The sequence below is a fragment of the Zeus faber genome (assembly GCF_960531495.2).
Source record: "Zeus faber genome assembly, chromosome: 9".
Classification (NCBI taxonomy): domain Eukaryota; kingdom Metazoa; phylum Chordata; class Actinopteri; order Zeiformes; family Zeidae; genus Zeus; species Zeus faber.
In genome coordinates, this window is record NC_137197.1 from 27,290,836 (window position 1) to 27,303,216 (window position 12,381).

Below are 12,381 nucleotides of genomic sequence, written 5' to 3' on the forward strand. Positions count from 1 at the left end.
CGTAGCCTGCAGAAAAGAAAGAGCAAGATGTCTTACCATGAAAGCAGCTTTCCAGACAGCCAGGCGGCTCTCGACGCTCTCACACAGAAACGTGAACACAAACACAGCGACCAAGCGGGAAGACTCGTTCCTCGCGGTTTGGTCCAAAAGCGGGAGAGAACGGCCAGACGAGTGTGGGATGGAGTTTGAGTGTTTGTGTGTGTGTCCTCGTGAGAGTGTTTGTCGGCACGTTGCAGAGTTCTTGCTTGTGGCGCAAAAAAAATAAAAAAAGGCTTGGCTCCAGTTTACAGCATAGGCAGGATAATAGCCACCAGTGAGAAGGAGGGGAAGGGAGTCAGGGAAAAGGAAGAGTGATGAGAAGGGAGCGCTCTGAGGGTCTTGGGATCAAGAGGATTACAAATGAACGCACCCACTCAGTCTGGGTTAGGCTCCCAAAAGAAGAGAGAGACACACTGTAGCCTCACACCTTTAAAGACACCGCCCATAAAAGGAGATAGACTGAGACTGACACACACATACTTTTTAAAAATATATTAAAAAAATAAATGCATTAGCACACTAAATGATTTAAATAAAGTGTTTAGGAAAAAGATACCAACGCCCTCCAGCGTAGCTTTGCAACATAACCATAAATCAGGCTTTAGGCTTTGTCCCTTTCCTTACCTTGATTCCATCTCATCGTTGTCTTAAGCAGCTTTTATACAAACATGTCAAGTCTTTGCTAGGCTTCATCTGTGATAAAATGCACACTCACTTCATTCATAATAGATTAGCGATACACCATTCCCACCCCCTCACAAACGGGGAACTGCTGTCGCTGGCCTACGGGCTGCCTTGTTTGACGTGGCCTGATGTGTCGATAGGGCAGTGCCGGAGAACAAAATGAGGGGATCATAAGTAGACGCACAGAAACGCTGTAGGCATCTTCAGTGTGTGTAAGTTCACGTGTATATACTGTATGCAGAGTGAAAAGCGTGTGAATGATAGCGAGTGAAGCGAGACATGAGAGATGTTTTAATGCAGCAGACTGAATGACTCCAGCACTGGGAAGTATTTCAAAAAATAAATAAATTAATTAATAAATAAATAAATATAAATAAAAAACACAGGCGGATGGTCGCAGAAAGACAAGCACACAAATGGGAGATGGAAGAGGAGGTTGGAGATATTGCATGCAAGGCTCGACATTAGCGCTTGCACGGGGCAACTAAACTCTGTTCGAGCAAGTGGAATGCCTCATGCAGTTATCCAATCGGGCAAGTGAAAAATAATTGTGATGGCTAACCTAACCTTATCTGAAAATAAACTGCATACTGTGTCGCTGCTGTGTTGCTTTTCAAAATGTGATCTCCAAACTTCGTATTCTATTGCTGAAGCAGCTGACCTCCGCGCAAGAGTCTATCTTAACTCGCGCATGGAGCCAGAGCCTGAGCTATTGTTCAATTTCAATAAAATCTCAGACTCTATAGAAGAAATGTATATATTTTACAATATGTCCACTTGAGAGGGCAGAACAGAGTACCAGCATCTTGTGAGAAGTGCCATTACGCCAAAGAGTAGTAGCACTGTGTATACCGGTGGTTACCGGCCCACTTCAAGCACTGAGTGGAGCAGCATGTCTGTCCACTGAGCCCCGTTAAATCAGCACAAGTAACGAGTGAATTCCAAATCTGACACTAGGGCTGCAGATATTACTCTATAAATCGCATTAAAATATGTATGTTTATTACTATTAATATTCAAATATATAAAAAAACAAGTTGGGGGGGTGTTACATATGGTTCCACATCTCCAATCAGAGGACCTCGTCTCCAAACAAAGCAAACAGAAACTCTAGATGTATTTAATTTACGGTTTCCTGCTGCGGCTCCACTGCGGAGCAGATCGCTCCTGAAAAAAATCCTGCCCGTGTCCTCACAGTCTGGTGGCAAATGCCCCGTGGCCCGGCAGTCTGCGAGCTGGAAGTTGGGAACCTCTGCACTAGAGGACATTGTCTGATGTTGGGGTTTATTTCCCACTTTCGTCACCACATCTGCAACATTCTGGTCAAAGGCGCTCTCTCCCACGCACACGCGCCGGAGGAGAGGGAAACGCGCCGGTGGGCTCGTGCATCTCCGCTGAGTTTGCACACTGTTACCAGGAATATTTCTCTCTAACGTGCGTGCACTGTGCAGCAACTGGATCAACTTCCATTGAACTTTATTGCTCATGTATGAATTGATTTGCTTACCTTAGCGAAAACATTTATAGTCAATTTATAAAAACAATACATAAAATCGATTGACAAATTCAGCATTTAAATGGTGATATTTTTTTAATATTCAAATTCTATTAGAACTTCATTCCTGCATCATAATCCTCTATTATGGAGGAGACCTTGTTATTAAATAGATTCTTTCACGTAACTTTAACTGAATAGCTTCGTATTGCTACATATCTTCAAGGTTCGATTATTTCAAAGCTCCGTCAGACGCTGTGCCACACATGATGATTATCGATCATTTTTAATCAATTTAACTCTAACGTCAATAGTTTGAAAAATGCTAAAAACAGAGAATAAATCATTTAATAAAAATGAATACATATTCATTTCCATGTCGTCCATGCTGGCATTTCACTGGCGTGCTGTGACGTCACTCCCCCCCACCCCCTCCTACTCCCGCTGCCCCCTGATGATTGGATCGCCTATCTGTCATCTTAGGTAGCCACAAGTCTGAATCAAACTTAAGATTGGAGTTGGGTGTAGTTGAAACATTTTCTATACATGCTTAATACTTTCCCCCCCCGTGTTCTTTCTTTATATTGGAAATATTGATTAAAAGATTATAAACTTATTAAAATGTTTCTGCCAGGATTTTAATTAAGATCGGGAAAGGGTGATTTATCAAATTTTATTTTCAATCACAATTTTGGCTTCCAACAATTATGAAAACAAAACGATTGTGCCGCATCCCATTTCACAATGATGTTCTCGTTCTGCCTTATGTGTTATAAATCCAGCCCGGCCCTTTCCTTTACAGCGGTGTGCTTTCGCCCCTCTCCAAACGGCGGGGTGGCCTTACCATGTGGCATGTTTAGTTCAACTCAAGCACACGTCACCTGTTTCCATGTCGGAATCCCATGAAGGGTCGTCACGCCAATCAGTTCTGCAATTATGCAGATTTTTGGAGATGCTCTGACCCAGTCGTCTAGCCATCACAATTTGGCACTTCTCAAAGTTGTTCAGACCCTTACACTTGCCTATTTTTCCTGCTTCCAACACATCAACTCAGAGAACTGACTGTTCACTTGCTGCCTAATATATCCCACCTCTTGACAGGTGCCATTGGAATGAGATGATTAATGTTATTCCTGTCACTGGTTTTAATGTTGTGGCTGTTCGGTTTAAGTGATAACCCCGAGACGTAACTTATCCCAACCACATCACACGAGACCACCGTGTCCAAATCCTCCATCGGCTTCCACGCTACAAGCACCACAACAGCTTCCAAGCAATTAATAAATAGAAAAAACAAACTTTATACTAATCCACCATTTTTATTGAAGGCATTTAGCTTCATTTAAGTGTGATATTCAAAAGAACACTGCATCTACCGCTGCAGGCGCAGCAGACATGCGTAACTTCCAGTTTGCTGTCTATTCATATACAGGAACTCCTCACTTAACGACAGATAAGCAAGGACCCTTGTTATTTCCCAATGAGTGGCCGTGGCTATTGCAACACTAGTGTAGTGAATACTGACAGACGGCAGGAACAGGACTGAGAATGGTGATGAGATGTATATATTATATATATAGTAGTCTATATACATGCAGGCGGTTGGTGTAAGGGAGGAAGACGCGTAGAACAGAAGGTATTGGAGGCAGATGATCCGCTGTGGCGACCCCTAACCGGAGAAGCCGAAAGAAGAAGTCTATATAGTATATAAAGGGTGATACGCGATGAGATGCTTGACGCTGAGACGCGGTGCACGCAACGTGTACGCCGCGGAATTGCACGCAGCGTACAATACAGACTGGTCAGGGAGCTGGTCATAAGTCCGAACGGTCATTAAGTGAGGCGTACCGGTACATAATTTGTGTATAATAATACATCTGTGGTTGTAATGTTAATAAATTGCAATTATTGCATACATCATGTTTTCCATTCCTTAATAACATATTAAGGCCTTATTTTAAAATGCATAATGGTTTGATGAAGGAAAGGAACGTTTCAGAAATTTGACTCTTGCAAAAATATTTTTTATAATGTGGCTCATGAGCTGGGAAAGTACCACTGCTATAGAATTATTTATTGATTGTGTTTAGTGAATAATACAGAATATAAGGAACTTAAAAGTTAATAAATCACGTACTCAATAGAAATCCTTATATTGGTCAAAAAAAAACAAAAAAAAACAAAAAAAAAACCACCAACCTGGCGCTGACATGGGTTTTCCTCAAACACAAACTTGAACTCACTCTCCTCCCAACCCGAGCTTGGTGGGCCCCCATCCTCGTAAGAGGAGAGTGATTAAAGAAAGAATCCGTGATTTTCAGTGATGTCTAGTATGACATATTTCTTTATTTATTTTTCTATGTTTTTTATGAATTTAAATTTTTTTTTTTATGAATTATATTGTAAGTTCAAGAAAATCCACTGTTAAAAACATTACTTTTTCAAAGTTATATAAATGCATGTTTCCAAAGTCAATGAGTAATGGTGTTAAATAACCATGACTCAATATTGAGCACAATAAGCGTGATTATGAGTTTTTCCTGCCCTAAAAAGATCCCTGAAGAAAAAAAGTCTAAAACTTCACATTTAGGTAGTCTTCCATACCGAAGAACTTTAAGATACTCAACTGTATCGATGGAAGGATCAAATGACGATACCGAGCGCTAATCAAGAGCATACTATATACACACATGGGCTTGCGGGAATGCTAAGTACGATAACCAAAACTTATTTGACATATCAAACCTGCCATGCCCTCATTCTCACTCAAGCGTGAGTTGCTGATTTTACCACGTGGAGATCAAAGTGTCTGGCCGCCCAAGACAGTGGGTGAAGTGGCAGACCATTTGTCCAAACGCCTTCCTTCCTACTAGACAGAGACGTGCTCACAGGCTGAGGATGAAGAGTTCTCTGCCGCCTCGATGTCTCTATTTACACATGAGCAAAACGCCGCCGCCACCTCCCCCCACCTCTCGAGGTTGAAGCCAAAGATAAACTCAAAGCCAGGCAAGGCCTGTTTACATTGGGTTTGGCAACAGCTCGTTTCAAATACACTCCCATCGGTGGTGCAAATGGACCCTTATCTAGGCACTGATGTGAGCAATTAACTAAGTTGGCAGGATACTCTCCTCTCATATTGAACAAGAAGGTGTACTCATTTACCATTGTGTGTGATCATTTTGCGCATATTGGCAGTGGAAGCTGCTGGCTGCTTTAGCTCTGAGTTGCATCCATGTCAAATGTCCTGACATGCAAGCACTCTTGGTCCAGGCCATCTCAAACCCTGCCTTACATGATGTAGTGATCGAAGCTAAGACTCAATCCTGTTGGTTACTTTGCCTACTGTAGTTACAGGGCGTAAACTGCAGGTTTTACAAAGGAGAATTGGTTCAATAAGCATTTTAAACCCCTTTTACAGGGATTCACCTTGCATGAGCAACACACATGCCTGAGTAGTCTAATGGACTCACTTTCGCCATAATATAAAAAGGACCAAAGAACCTCAACTAAGATTGAGAGAAAAGACAATCATACTCACTTTTAAGAGAAGCCGGCTTAAAGAAAAATAGTAAAGCGGCAGATCATAATCACTGTTCAAGTATGAATACAAGACTGCAGCACTGTCATGGTGTTAAAGCGTATAATTTAAAATCAGGTGCAATGGTGGCCAACGATTTAAAATAAACATGTACAAAGAAACTGCTTCCTAGGGATGCCCCCAAATAGTCGACCAAACATCAACGAGAAGAGTCTTAGTCTAGTATGTTTTTAATTGATCGGTTGAACTAGGGGAAAAATAAAAAACTCCATTCGGGAGCTGTGCGTTCAAACCTATAGTATACTGTATGTGTAATATATAGTAATATATTACCTGAACATATACTATATATTACCTGTAGTAATATATAGTATATGTTCTGCAGCGAGTAAGAGTCCGCAAATCAAGGAATCTGTGAGGTCAGGGTGGAGGGGGACTGTAAAGCTGGCAAGGCGGAGCAAGGAATCGAGACCACGGCCAGGGGTCTCTACCAAGGGGATGCCGGCACCGGGGAAACAACCTCCACACCACAGTTCAGTGCAAATGATGTCGATATGTAATTAAAGTGTGTATAACCAGTATAATTAACAAGTCACACTTCACACCACTTGGGAACTAAATGTATATTTTAAAGGCTTGGTTATTAGGTTTTGTATTTATCTGTAATGTAGCAGTGTTAAAGGGGACCTATTAAGAAAAACTCATTTTTTCAGTGCTTCTGCACATACATTTGGGTCTCTGATGGGCCTGTGAAAAAAGACAAGTCACTCAGTTTTTTTGTGAGCTGTCTCTTTCACAAAACATGTCCTAAAACAACCCGTTCACATTTACAGCCAACCCCTACGTCATGTTTGGTTTCAGGAGAATCTCTTGATCTGAGTAACTTAAAAATATTTCAAAACTATGAGGAATAAATACCAACTGTCCGTGAAGAAACTGCAGATGATGGAAATTTAAGTTAACTTTAAAAGAAAATAAGGTCAATAATTCTGCTATGCGTTTCTTAAAAAAAAAAAGGTATTCGGTATATAGACTATACACTGCGGTGCACGATCCGCTGTGCGTTTCTCCAAACAAAACCAATAAAATAGAGTTTTTACTGTAGATTTATTTTATCTTATTTTCCAACATTTACATGAAACAACACATTCGAAACAGCTCGTTTTCAGACAGGGTGGATTGGATGCATGTTTGAATGGCTCTAATACATAATCTGAGTGGTATTGGTAACTATTTAAAAACATGTTTTGGGGACCTCAGAGACCTATAAAGGAGCATAATTATTTTCTCTTTAACAAAGTTAGTTATGACATTCTTTCACAGCCATGGAACTCTCACCATTTTCTGATGCCCCAAAATCCTATATTTAAATAATTAAATTGATATAAACGCGCAACGGTCAGTCGCCAATGGCTTGAACTGATGATTATAGTCTGCTAGGAGAATATTTAGACGGGGGCAGCCCTAGTGCTTTCTTGCCGTTTCCAAAAGTGAGATATTAACAGTTTTCGAAGAAATCTAAAGAACTGATGACGCAATATATTCACACTGAACGTTTCAAACAATCATAAAAAATAAATAAAACTGCACCATTGTGTGAAAATGGACAGTATTTTATGCATCAGGGAAAATAAGTTATTTTTAAATTCGCATAATTTTATGCATTATGAAATGTGACATTTGTGTTTAGTCCGTCATCTGTCAATTCAAAGTTAAGTGAATACTGATCGCAAGTCTGATAATTTCATGCTTGCTTGTGGAATAAAGATTAGCTTCTCTGTATGCAGTATTTACCGTTGTGGTTGTGCTCCATGAGCTTTTCAGATCATATTCCTTATAAATGTTGAACTGAAGATACGATGCCCCCTAGTTATAGATCACACACTACACAAGGTGTGATTGTACATCCAAACTACATCATATTCAGGCAACTGGGTTTTGAAGGTGCGATTCCATACGTTGAAACTTTAGCCCCGTCCCCGCAGGCCTGTCAGGACTGCAGGCGTTTTTGGCTGAGCCCTGCTAAAATATTCAGCAGGACCCATGGATCATCTTCCCAGTGCCTGCAGGTAAGGCCAAACCGGTCAGGTCAGGTTTCCCAGAGCGCTGGTTTAGAACAGAGGCCAATCTTCAATGACTGGCCTTTAGCGAATATGTCATCAACAACAGACAAACAACTGTTTACCAAAGTTGGTACAATTTTGTATTTCTGTGGTGTAAGAAAAGGTGATGAGTAACAGTCATCCGTCACCTCCTGTCCTGCCTATTGCCCAGCTGTGGAGCTGGAGGGCAGGAAAAAAAAACAAAACGCGAACAATGGAGGCAGTGTTGAAGTTTGCGATGAGCAGTGGATGAGAAAGGCAGGCAGTAAGGTGGAGAGCTCACTTGTTAATCCATTTGAAAGCCGACGTCCCGATAAAAATCACATCTCTGCCAGGTCCCACGTCACAAGGCCAACGCTGTGCTGCCTTCCTGCCTGTTCAGGAAAACAAAACAATTATTATTTTGGGGGGGGGGTGGTAAGGAAAGACGCCACAGACATGTGACGTCCCAAGACGATGACGGGACAAACTTGGGCCACTCAGATTAGTGCAGACAAAATGTCAATACAGCATGCCAGGCACATTTCTCTGCTGCTCATCGCAAGGCGGTGCCAGCAACGTACAAATAAGTCATGAAAGGGAAATGCGGTTTGACTGCTTGGTGCCAAGTTAAAAGTGAACTTGTGAAAAGGGGGCTGGGTCAACATTGGGAGGGTTTGATGGGAACAAAGTGGTCAGATGAAGGGATGAATATAAAGCAAGTCTGGATACGACCATGAATATGACATTAATATCCAATTATATTGTTTTTATTTTTTGGATTGTGGCCATTTTGTGTGGAGTTATGACATTTGGGCTGTGTGCATAAGGAAGGGGAAGTATAGTATGGAACACATCTGTGCCCTTGTCTAAGATTAGTGCCATTACTGATCCGCTGATTTGGGGGGGGGGTGTCAGCTTGCCTAAATCAGGCACAAGGGGGACGCATAACCCCACACACCTGATCCAGGCTCCGACAGTGTGGCATGTAACAGGTGAGATAACAGGATTGAACAACCAACATAAACACTGTAGACTCCTGCCATCTACCCAAGTCTTCGCCACCCCTTTCCTCAAACTAAGGCCATGACTGTCACCCATACTGAGGCAACACTAAAAACATAACCTTGCTAAAGCAAAACCCTGGCTGACATGCAAACTGTTGGACTATTTTTTATTTTGCACAAGTATTTGTTTATAAACCAGCTATTTGTAGCCCATTTCATTGCCTTTACAGTTGCTCTTTTACAAAACAGCGGAAGCTGGCAATGAGAATCCTCTCTTTGCACTTTTATTCTCTGATGCCAATTAGAGGGGGCAATCATTGCACAGTGATTGAGGCATCGCTCCAATTTAGTTACGGCACACTTGGGAGGCTCAATTTAACATGCTTGACAAGAGCGTGGAGCTGGTACGTCAAATTGTTTCATATTCTGTGCTGGGGGGGGGGGGGGTGGTAGTGGTGATGGGGGGGGGGGGGGGGGCGCATAGCCTTTAATGATTGGGCATCTTTAATGATGGCTGGAGGGAAGGGGAAACATTCCCTGGCAACAGCCACTCACCGCTTTATCTACAATCGCCAACCACAACTGCCCTCCTTTTTCCCCCCTCTCTTTGCAACTACAGAAACATTCCCCAGAAAATGATTACAATTGTAGAGTTCCCACTGTATATTAGCTGTAGCTGACCGGCATAAAGCAGACAGGACCCATAAAACAATGTAAATAAAAAGGCATCTGGAGCCCTGGGTAGTCCTCCCCTCCTCCAACATAAAACATGAGAAAGTAGGGATGTTAACAATTAATCGACTATTGTTTAATTCCTAATGAGAATTTAATCTATTAAGATTGTCTTATGGATGAGAACTGAACAATCTGCGGTTTTGTTATTGTATCAACAGGAGTCTTTGTAGGGCGCAGGGCATCGAGAGAATCAAGAAAATTGTACCCAGCCAGGAAGTACGCACAGGAACGGCAGGGGGCTGTCCAGAAAAAAAAGAAAATAAAAAAAGCCCAGTGGAGCAGGAAGTAAGAGTAGAAGTAGATCAACGACAAACATGGCTGCTTGTAGAAAACGGTAGTTTCTTCCCCCCCCCGAACGAGGAAGAGCTACAACGGCAAACAAAAAGTGATGTGTTGCTATGGTAATGACTCCAATAAAATATATTAACTTATTTCGTGATTACTATATACAAGAACTTTAGTCATTTTTAGTAAATGTATGCGCTATGAGTAGCCATGCTACCAGACATGGTGTCAGCCAGCTGACTCCAGGGGCCAGAAGCTAAATTTATGAACTGAATACGTCCCCAAAGCATGGTACCCTGCCTGCATCGACCATGGGTTCACAGACAAGCAGCCAGAAAATTAGACTGAAGGAGCATTCACTGCAGGCTCTAGGACTGCAGGAAACCGAACAGCCTGAGGTCAGTGGCGTTTTCAGGAGAAAAGAAAAAGCCTTCTCGTGGCCAGAGCATTGACAAATGTGTATCATTCATTGGGGAAGGTGCTGGTTCTGGAACAAATGGTGTTTGGAGTTTGCTTTGTTGAGCTCCATTCAATCTTTATTTCTCTACTGCTGGCCCAGTAAATAGAGTCCAGCTCCAAAAATATATACTATACTCCGTCATAGTCTAAATGAGCCTTGTAAGTCAGCTAGACAGCCTGTTCAACCTGGGATTGGCTCACCTTTCTTTAAAGAGGGATGCCAAGAAAATTATGGGATACGAAAATGCTCTGAGAAAGTGAAAATAAATAAGAAAGTGATTTAAACACTGAAAAGGAAATCGCAAGTTAGAAAGAGGTTATGTAGCCTAAATAAATAGAAAATAAATTTTGTCCAGTACCAAAACAGTAAGTCTAAAAAAAAAAAAAAAAAACAGTACGTCTGAGCTTTGATACTACAGTCTTTAATAATTTAGCCTTGTGGCCTGTTTAATACCAAGTGTTGGTACCCAATCCCCCAAAAATCTCAAAACATGATATCAAGGAACACAAAGTCATCTTTGCGGCGTAAAGTACATTTCCTTTTTAAATTCAGATTGGAAGTCATACAAAACTAACCACAAACTTAACTTTGTATCGTTAGAGGCTTTTCCAAAAGATTAATAAATTGAGTAGGTATTTGCCCTTTTCAATTCAAAAATGGCAGCTACATGCTGATTGCACCCGACTTTCTCAAACTGAAAAAAAGGGCGAGGAGAAAACTTTTAGAGAAGGTACGTTATCTTCACTGTCCCACAGGATAGCAATGTGACTCCTTCCTTCACGTTAGCTTTGTTGAAAAGGACCAATTAGCAGCGGATTGTTAACAGACGGACAGTAGTCCAACAAAGTGTCAGCTCTGATTTTGTGTGCCTTTGTCTGCCCCATCTCCTTCCCTCCAACCCACACTGGATCACACTGTCAAGACCTGAGGAGGACTCAAGCCCTTACAGAGGTTGGACGATTCAGTAGCACAACGAGACAATCCACTGTTATTTAAGGATAAGTGTAATTGATACAAGTTTGTGGACGCAGACATGTTTCTACATGGAGGAATAAAGTGCTTTGTTTATAACACAATCACTGTACATAAGTGTGTGACACCATCTTAAAATTACACATTCCAAAATAAATTGAGAGGTGGAAGTCAGAGAGCTTTCATTTGAGGGAACCTACTGCTGCGAACAAAGACCTTCTAGATCATGCATTAGAGTAGAGCCAGAGACTGAGCAGGCTGCAAAGCTGGGAAACGCCAGCAGAGCCACAGGCTCAGAGCAGAACACATGGCTGAACACCCAAGACAATTCAATTATTCATGACAGAGCAAGGCAGCTAACAACAGATTAGCACAGGGGACGGCTTCCACTTGAGGAGAGGTTTGTGCGGCAGCATTTTATAAGGAACACCTGTACACCTACTTATTCATGAAATTATTTAATCAGCCAATCATGTGGCAGCAGTGCATAAAAATCACACAGATACAGGTCAGCAGCTTCAGTTAATGTTCACATCATCCATCAGAATGGGGCAAAAGAAATGTGACCATGGCATGACTGTGTGCATATTGTGTGTTATCACCGGGTGCGTTGCATTACATTTCATTGCATATATGTTTGAAAGTATGTATATGTATGTGACGAATAAACCTCTTGAACCTTGAATGATTGTTGGTGCCAGACGGGCTGGTTTGAGTATTTCTGTGCCTGCTGATCTCCTGGGATTTTCACGCACAGTCGTCTCTGAAGTTTAGTCAAAATGGTGTGGAAAAAAAAAACCCATCTTGTTTCTGAGAGTAAACGAAGAATGGCCAGACTGGTAAGAGCTCACAGAAGCAACAGGGCACGACAGCTAGGGTTGGATACTGAGTAGGGATACAAATTTAAAAGGACTGTCCTTAAATCGTCAGTTGTTAATTAATCGGCAATTGCTTGTAAAGATTAACATTAAAGCTAATGACGGCACCAGGGAGTGGCGCATGGGGACCTACGCGACATTGCGCACCACCTCCGTTTTGTTTTGCCATCGTACTTCTCCCTTGTTCAGGGTCCGTTCAGAAAGCGC

The 12,381-nt window shown here is 41.9% G+C and overlaps 1 protein-coding gene across 1 annotated transcript in view; it reads right to left on the minus strand.

Moving 5' to 3' along the window:
- Positions 1-12,381, minus strand: part of LOC307234507 (SPRY domain-containing SOCS box protein 4-like) — a 48,792-nt gene that overhangs the window by 22,129 nt on the left and 14,282 nt on the right. The window contains exon 2 of the mRNA XM_080006247.1: positions 8,142-8,232. The gene's annotated coding sequence lies outside the window, so the exon portion shown is untranslated. The remainder of the gene's footprint in view (positions 1-8,141; positions 8,233-12,381) is intronic.